Genomic DNA, 9642 nt, shown 5'->3' on the forward strand with positions numbered 1-9642 from the left:
ACCGCTGGGCTTGACGGTCTCCCCGCAGAGTTATTTATCGCTGCACCTGTAGTTAATGCAGATCTGCTGCTTCCAGATTTCAGTTAAGAGGCCAAAAAGGGCACATGTTTCGAGTGTGATCGCGATCCTCCTGAATTTACCACATTCGCTGCACCTGCTCTTCATCCCTTTCGATAACGTGAACATTTGTATTTGGAGGGCTCTACGCAGAAAGAAATTCCAGAGAAACTAATAGCTAATATCAAGGCGACATATGATGGCACAAAATGTCACATGCCGCACCGGGGCAAAATATCGGATTTTTTTGAGGTTGAAAGCCGAATTCGCCAAGTTCACATTCTGCCACCGATATTATTTCTTCTTGTTATCGGCGACGTTCTTCATGCTGGTTTGTCCGGAAGACGTGGTGTAATTGAATGGACAATTATGTCTTTCCTCAACTCGACTACGCTGATGACATCTATTTGCTCTCCCACCGGATCACGGACCTTGGCCAAATGGCTCAAGATTTGGAAAAAGAGGCAAGTAGAGGCAACACCATCAAAACCCAGTACTCAGTCTGACCTGTCATCGCGCTCTCACTATCTGCATTAATGGGTAAAGCATCGAAAGCGTCGATCAATTTGTATATCTAAGAAGCCTGATTTTTAGCGATGGTGGCACCGAGCTGGATGTTGCCGACGCATTAACAGCACCAGATTCGCTTTCGCTGCCTTATCTAAAATCTTATCTCTTATAGTTATCTCAACACCAAGATCAAGTTGAGACCGTTCTGTGCGTGTTTTTTCTGTGTTGTTATATGGAAGTAGCACATGGAAAGTGAACCCCACTGATACTGAAAAGCTCGAAGCTTTCATCAATACCTGTCTCCGTCGTATGGTCGCAGTTCGCCTTACACTATCTCAAACGAAGAACTTGGTCGGCGCACAGGCCTCCTACGCACTGTGATTGGAAGACAGAAGTGGCAGTGGATAGGTCACACAGTGAGGGGCGACAATTGCATTATGGGTTACGCCATGCAGTGGAATCCACTGTCCCAAGATAGCCGACGAGTGGGTCGTCCCAAGGGCACTTGGCGCAGAACAGTAGAAGAGAAGTGTGAGCGTCTCGAGAAATCGTGGAGGCAGCCGAAAGGCATTTCAGGTAACTGCTAGCGATTGCGCGTAGGTATGGTTGACGCGCTATACTCCACAAAGGGGTAAATGATAGCCATATATATGATAGTGTAGATTGAAAAAGAAAATTAAAGGAAAAACAGCCGGGCGCTTCGGGTTAAAGGTTTTCTGTTCATCTTATGTGAGAAACTCTCTATGCACGATTTTCCCTTCGTACAAAGCTAGAAATACAAAATAGTCCGTCATATTTTGTCAAACGCAAAGGTACATATATGTGCATACAAATTAACGACATCAATACTGTTTTCATCCTCAATAAACAAACACTGTCTGTTACCGCATGACGATGCACAAAAGCATTCATACATATGTTACATACGTAAATTACAAACCGCTGGTAACCAGGTACACACCAGGTACATATTATATTGGTTACTATCTGCAAGCTTTATTAGCATATACATATACATGTCTACCTCGAGTAATTGACACTGAAATGCAATTAACTAAAAAAAGGAAACTAAAACGTCCCCACCGATCCCGTCATTCATGTCTTGGGTGTCATAAATTTGCCTGGGATACGAAATTTTGACCTTCTATAATTTTGTTAATAATTGTCGGATTCCCTTCTTTCCAGAATTATGTCCTATATTATCGCCTATGGTTATATTATAATAAATTTTGAACTCCTGGGATTAATTTAAGGGGGGTTTTCCGGTAAATTTCTAAAACATGGTTATATACTATTATTAACTTTATTTATCGGAATCGAAATGGGATGTATTTTGAGGCCTATATTTCATATAGTTGCATCACTGTGATTTTTTTTCAGATTTTTCAGTTGGACAGGTTCTGAGAACGAGATCTGTTTCAGTTTTTGGGGACCACATTTTGTGCCCTATCCCCCTATGTTTCACCCAATATCAGAAATATCAATTTCGGAAAGCACTAGTCAAGCCCTTTCATTTAATACCCCGCATGACCATATCCTGTGTAAAAAAAATTACACTCTTCTTTCGCATGTATGAGGAGCTCCCCTTCAAACTTAACAGACCTCATGTTCTCACCAAATTTCGTGATAATGAAGCCTGTCGTGAGCGTTTTCGGCTGCGAATCCCATTGGTTCTCACCATGCGAAACAGATCGTACTAGTATGACTCCGAATCAGCCTAACGATAACGGTGTCAATTCTCGATAGTGATTTTAGCGTTGTTAGTTTCGGCATTCAGCGATTTCGCCCCTCAGCAGGCACTCAAAATGAATTGCGATTAGATCGCTTCCCCGGCTATCCGGACCCTTCTACACGAAGAACCGCGGGAGAATTCGTTTTTCCAAAACGGATGTCTTCGTACTAAAATGCGACACTGAGAGGAACTTGACCTCAGTTCCCGTCTCTCGGAGCTCCGGCTCCTTCGCAGCATCCAAACCTTTCAGAAGGAAGATTTGCACCTTCTCTTCCTTGGGGTAGGTGAAGTGAGGAGCCTTCACTCGCTCGAGGACCTCCTTTGTTCTCTTGTAATCCGCTATTTGTTTACATTTTATTTGGACTCTTTCAGCCCCTGTCTTTTTGATAATAAAATTCGACAGCCCCGCGCTCCAATTAAGTAGAGTGGATATATTATACCCCTTTTCTTTGTTTCGGGTGCTCCTTGAGGCCCCGGTCGGATCATGTTTTTAAATTTCCAGTCCTAACAATATATTATCAATTCTCGTTTTTTTCTTCATTTTAGTTGCTGTTTTTTATTTTTTTGATACATAAAGAACAAACTCACCTGGTTCTCCCTCTTCAAGGATATGATTACCGCAACTAACCTGTTTAGCAACATCGTCTGCGGCATCTCTATCGCCACATTATCACGGCATCTCGTACCGTCAACTTGACGGTTTGATGGCAACCCGACTCCTCCACGGCTGCGGAAGTATTCGAAGAAGGCTTCACTTTTTCCTGGCTGCCTTTGGAGATCCCCAGCAGTTATTTGTTCCGTAAGCTTAATAAGGTCCGATTTAATATAGTGGTGCAATTCTAACTATACTTAATTCATCTCTGCACTAGTACCAGTGATAGACAGATCAGTGAAGCTATAAATATTTATAACTGCTAATTAACTTGAAGTGTATTAAGTACATCATTCTACTACTAGCAGCTAATGTGGTCAGCATTACACTCATCCAAGATGATTAGCTTGACTTGACGCAGGTACTCATTCACAGCTGAGCCGACTAGTATCCGACATCCAGTCATGATTCAAATCCCTCACCCACCAGTGAAATTTGAACAACTACATTTTATTTCGACAGCTTAGTGCTCTAATCATTTATTTATTCATATTAAGAACATATTTAAGGATCCTATTCATTTCATTTCTGTCATCTGTTTTTCCAAAAATATGGTCCTTAATCTTTGTTTACTTCATTAATTTACTCAAAGATAAGACTTTTATCTGGTAAGAACGCGTTCTGAGCGATTCTTTATCTAGCGAATTTGAAATGGCAATTTAATATTGATTTCGTTCTTTATTAGATAGATCTCGATTTCTAATTTAGGATAATATAATTTGCGTTCCAATGATAAACGCTCTATTGCTATTTGCGCGTGACTTTTTATTATTGTCCATCAGTTTTTCAGAATTTATTGACTTGAATTAAGATTTTTTTAAATTTTATTTCATTGAATTGGTTAAAAACAGTATATTTTTCAAACTTGCATTTAACAGGTGAAGTTGGTATAGATGACTATCCGAACCCTTGTGATGTTGGCTTCGATAAACTAAGGGGATTGCGATAGTCAAACGACCATCCTGAGTGGCCGAGCACGACCTAGAAAGAAGAGCTATCCCAAAAGCCTAAAAAGATGACAAAACTGACGGTGAAGGTCCGCCCTCAAATACGGAAGCTCCATCCAAGCGCTCCATCGACACATGCTTGCACTCCTCTGTGCTAGCCAGGCTCGGGAATGTCGAGTGGGGGTCCTTCGAACGCTTCCATCCCTCACGTGTTGTTCTTCAAAATCTACGTGTCTATACCGATGCGTGGGTTAGCACTGGATCCTGAAAGTAACCATATAAACGAAGGGGATTCGCGGAAGCAACACGCGAGCTAAAATCTGAAAATGAAAATAAAAAATCTCCGGACCCGAATGCCGCGATCGAGGGGGAAGATCTATGACGGATCACAGTCTCGATCCCAGTTTCTTCTGCCTCAGATGTTTATTGAAGTGCGGTTTCTGAAGTTCCCTCCCTTCCTTGACATCCTCAGGCCATTATTCTGGAGGATGTCCCTGTTGAGGCGTGTTTCGCCGAACAATGTGCACAATTGGTGGATGACAGTTAGCTATTCCAATCTCTTTTATCAGGACCGGTATAAACGCGTGTAGCAGCGAACAGTGAGCGATTTACTCTCTTCGTGGCGTTTACCTGTGAGGAGTGTAAAACAGTATAGATCTGTCAAATGCCATACTGGCCCGAAAGTTCGTTGAAAGCTGCAAATTTGAATCATACCCCGGAATCAGACGTTATCGATTCAGGGATTCCAAATACATGAATGATTTTCTTCTCCAACTATTCAGTCAGCACGTTCGCGGTACACCGGTTCCACGGATGAAAACTTCGAGAGAAAATCGAGAACGACTATTGCTCCAATGTTTCCGGCGCGAGATGATCCGATCGATAAACAAGCGTTGAAACACCCGATCTGAAATACGCGCTTTTCCTATTAGAGGCTGAAGCGTTTGGTTGGGAGCTTGCTTTTCTTACACGTTTCACGATTATGGATGTAGTCCTTGACCTGTGAAACTATTTTAGGGCAATAAAACCACAACCGCAGTCTATCCAAGGTTTTACTAACCCCCCATGTGCACTTACAGGATGATCATGGGCGCGGGGGATCACCTCAGTCGTCAGCCCCTCCAGAATCCAAAGCTTCAAAGCCTAAAGCATGATTGGTTCGCTTGTATACCAATCTATCGCATACCTATTATTAATCTATTAAGGGAAAGTCGCACCGCGTCCTTAAAGAACTATTGTGCCCCTTTTACTGATTATAGTGTACCTATTAATCATACTATTTCAAGCAAGTCTATAACCGTCAGGAACTTTAGTATGTTCCCTACTTCCAGATCTTTCAGCTTTGCTCTGGTATTAAGTGTTCTCCCAGATGCCTCGACCTACTTTGCACAAGTGCCAGACACTGTCCCAGGACGTGTATAGAGGTTTCATCACACTCCGTACAAAACCTGCAGGCAGTGTCCCTAGATGATAGTTTAGCCGATAGTAAGAATTCCCACTATGATTCGGAGGTTCTTTTTGGTTAAGTTTAAGCAATCCTTTGTGCGCGTGGGTTCGTATCCCCCATTAAGCACCCTGGACTGCTCCATCCCTGATAGACCCGCCCAGTATAGTTCCCTCAACCGTTCCTTTTCATTCCTTAGTGTCATAGCTATGAAACCGTTTCCGATTCCACAGAAGGGTTCTGGCCCGTGTAAAGGTGTCCCTGCTCCCTTCTTGGCTAGTTCGTCCGCTACCTCGTTGCGTCCCAACCCAGCATGGCCTGGAACCCAGAGTATCCAGTCTCTCAAGGCATTCCCATACCAGTTAAGAGTTCACCTGGTTGGACCTAAGTGTCTTGATCGCTCCTTGTCTATCGGTGAGAATAGCAATGTTCTGGCCCTTGTAGTTGTGTATGGCGTATATTTCCGCCTGGAATATGTTAGTGTACCTGCCCATTGGCTCGCAGTACATTTTCCTTGGACCAATGACGCCGGCACCCTCTGCTGTAAGGGATCCGTCCGTGTACCAAATATTCAGTTGCTGGTTTAAGCCGTATGTCGCAGCCACGCTCTTCCAGTTTGCCTTGTTACTCCAACGTGTTTCAAACTTCTTATTGAAGTGAAACCTCGTTGTCATGTTATCCCTTGGTATCAGTAATTCGGGATACCACTTAGAAAGAATATCAATCTTTCTTTGATTTAGGCAGCTCCCCGCCTTACTGATACTCTCGCCATCCTGAATATTGCCCCCCTTGCCTGCATCTGTATGTGCAGATGGAGACAGGTTAATCTCAGAAGGACCTCCAGGGATGCCGTTAGGCATGTCCTCATTACCCATTACAAATACGCAGGCAAGCCAGTCTTTGGGGTTTGTGTAATTTCCTGGCTTGTGTGCTGAGTTCAGTTCTTTCTGCCCAGATTACCGTTCCATAGGTAATCATTGGCCTTACTATTGCAGTATATATCCAAAGTAGTATCTTCAGGCTGCAACCCCCTTTTTAAGGTTTTGTGTGAAACAAAACCTTATTAGAATCGATTCGATGTCTGTCTGTCTGTCTGTCTGTCTGTCTGTCTGTCCGTCTGTCTGTCTGTCACAGCCGATTTATTCGGAAACGGCTAAACCGATTGTCACGAAAATTGGTAGGAGTATGTGATCTGCCGTTCCCTTTACATGCAGCAACTGACGCCATTTTGTGTTAAGTTTAAGGGGGGCTCTCCATACATGTGAAAGGAGGGTGCAACATTTTTTTTCATAGAATGTGGCCATGTGGGATATCAAATGAAAGGTCTCATTTAGTACTTTTCGAAACTGGTTCAATATTTGATATTGGGTGAAACATAGGGGGGTGAGGGTTCAAAATATGACCCCCAAAAAGTGTAACAGGTATCGTTCTCAGAACCTATCCAACCGAAAAATCTGAAAAAAATGTCAATAGTGCATCTCTACGAAATCTAGGCCTCAAAATATATCCGGTTCCGATATCTGCACAAATGAACTTAATAATAGTATATTTCCACATTTTAGAAATTTACCCGGCACCCCCCTTATGTTCGTCCCAGAAGTACAAAATTTGGCATGGGTATAACGAAGAATATAGTGCACAATTTGGTCAAGTTTGAGGAAAATCCAACTATTATTAACAAAGTTATAGGGGGTGAAACTTTACAATTTTTTGTGAATTTCGTGCACTCTACAACCTGCATGACGTCATCATCACATATCAATTCGTCAATACCACAACGAAGTAAGTTCGCATGAATTGGGTGGAAAAGGATTATTTTGTTTTAGTTTTTTAATCATTTGTATATGAATATCAATTATTCCAACGGGACATGTGTGTATGTAGGTATATAGTATATGCGTGCTAATGGACTTTGCGGGTAGTGCCTAATTCTGATAGATATAAGAAGTAAATCGGAAATATGGGCACGATCAATCTATATACGTGCCTATATGTGTACAGTCTTCGAAAATAGACGGTTTGTTTGTTTAGGGCAAACGTAACATCTACGGCTGTAATATGTACGTATGTCTCGTAGTTTTGTAGCTGTATACGGATAGAAAAATGTGAGTTGAAATTTCTTAGATAAGATGAACACAAAACCTTTATACCCGAAGCGCGAGCTTCCGGTATTCCGACTTGTTTTCCTGTTATGGACCTACAAGTCATCAGAGCCCTGGTGGCTTTCCGACATGTGTTTTCCAGAGTAATTTTAGGTCTAGCGTAATGCCAAAATATTTTACCTATGTTTCTCGTTTCACCTCCATATCATGTAATTTTATGGCTCTCAGGTGATCAATCTTACGCCTCCTAGTGAATGGTACTATGGTGGTTTTGGCTGGAGTGACCCACAGTCCCACCTTCCTGCACCAGGGACTAGTAACCCTTAGTCCAGTTTAGATTCTATCACATCTTCATATTTGCCCCTACAGATTAAAACAATATCGTTCGCGTGACTCTGGACTTGTATTCCAGTATTTGTTAGCACGTCCAGGAGTTCGGCGATAGTACCCCGCCCTGTGGACAGCCTCGAGTGGTGTTCATGACAATAGAATTTGTACCTGTCGGTACTTCTATTTGCCTGCTTTGCAGCATTCTGCCCACCCAGAATGCCAAGGTGTTTCCCACTTCCTTGCGGCTCAGGGTATCTTGTATCTCTGTGTGCGATGTGTTGTCGAATGCTCCTTCAATATCCAAAAACCCACACAGTGCTATTTCTTTTGTTTATACGGTAGCTCGTAATACATCTGTCAGCTGATACAGAACAGTTTCAGTTGACCGTCTTGCCCGGTAAGCTTGTTGACAATGATGTAGGGGATTACGTTTTAGAACTTTAGTTTTAAGATAGTTGTCTATGACCTCCTCCACCATTTTCAGTACGAACGATGTTAGGCAAATTGGTCTGAAATATTTAGAGTGAAAAGAATCCTTTTTGTCCACTTTTGGATTAAATACCACTTTTGCCCGTCTCCACGCCGTTGGTGTGTATCCCAGTGCTATGCTCCCCTTTACCACCCTCAGAAGAGTTAAGTTGAGTAAGTTGATTCCTAGGTCTCCCTGGATTAGTGCTAGAAAAATGCCATCTACTTCGGGTGATTTCAGTGGTTTAAAAGTTCCCACTGCCCACCTTAGCCTAGCTTCTGAGTATACCTCTTTTACTAGTTTCCAGTTTTCCTTCCTTCTCCTTTTATTCGTTGCTGGGTGTCAGACAGAATGTTGTCAACTGCCACAGTGGGGTAGGACCCCGGGAAATGAGTTCTGAGAAGCAGGCTTACCCTGTCCTCCTCATTCTCGGTAAATGTCGCATCTTCCTTCTTCAAACCGACAGAGGATATCGCCCCGTCTTTGGCTACTGCCTTGTAAAGCCTCGTTGCTTCTGTGATCTGTTCGATCCCTTCACAAAATTCCCTGCTCCGTTTTGCTTCCCTGACTGCGTTGCTGCACGCAGTCAGTGCATTTTTGTACCTCTCTCAGTCCCCGGTTTGTTTTTGTGCCTCTGTTCTCATTCTGCCCAGGTTCCTGTTCCACCATGGCACATCCCTTGATGACTTAACTGTCTTAGCCGGATAGCTGGCCTCATAAGCATCAATGACGACTGTATTGAGGTTTTCCACCAATGTTTCTAGTTTCAGTTCGCTCGTGCCCCCTTGAAGGTGGGCAATATTGTTGCTCAGATGCGTTGCATAGGATTCCCAATTCGTTCTCCTGGGATTCCTTATTATTTTTTTTATTTAGGAGTTACCTTCAGTGTTGAATCTGATTATCCTGTGATCAGACATAGAGGGTTCATCCAACACCCTCCAATTCCTGACCATCTCATTCATTAGAGTATTTCCTAGAGTTATGTCTAGTATCTCCTGTCTAGTGCTGGTCACAAAAGTTGAAGTGTTCCCTAAGTTATATATAATATTTCTAACTTATTGCTAAGAATAAATTCGAGGAGGTACTGTGTCGCTGCTTCCCCAAACTTCGTGGTGGGCGTTGGCATCGCAGCGGAGGAAAAGTGGTAACGCCCTCTTCTCGCAATACTTCATCAGTTTTGCGACTTGTTCCGATGGAGCCCGGATTTCGTCTCCTGGAAAGTATCCCGATGCCACGACTGCCTCTCGAGTGCTCCTCCCGGCTTCCAATGAGACCTAGATAGCTACAAGGTCCCCGGTCAGGAACTCTGAAAGACATATATATATATTAAATTACGTTTAAGAATTATGCAAGCTTTTGCTTTTCCAGTCTACAAGGAGTTACCTGCATGCTTCCTCCT

This window comes from Hermetia illucens, chromosome 3 (assembly GCF_905115235.1).
Source record: "Hermetia illucens chromosome 3, iHerIll2.2.curated.20191125, whole genome shotgun sequence".
NCBI lineage: Eukaryota > Metazoa > Arthropoda > Insecta > Diptera > Stratiomyidae > Hermetia > Hermetia illucens.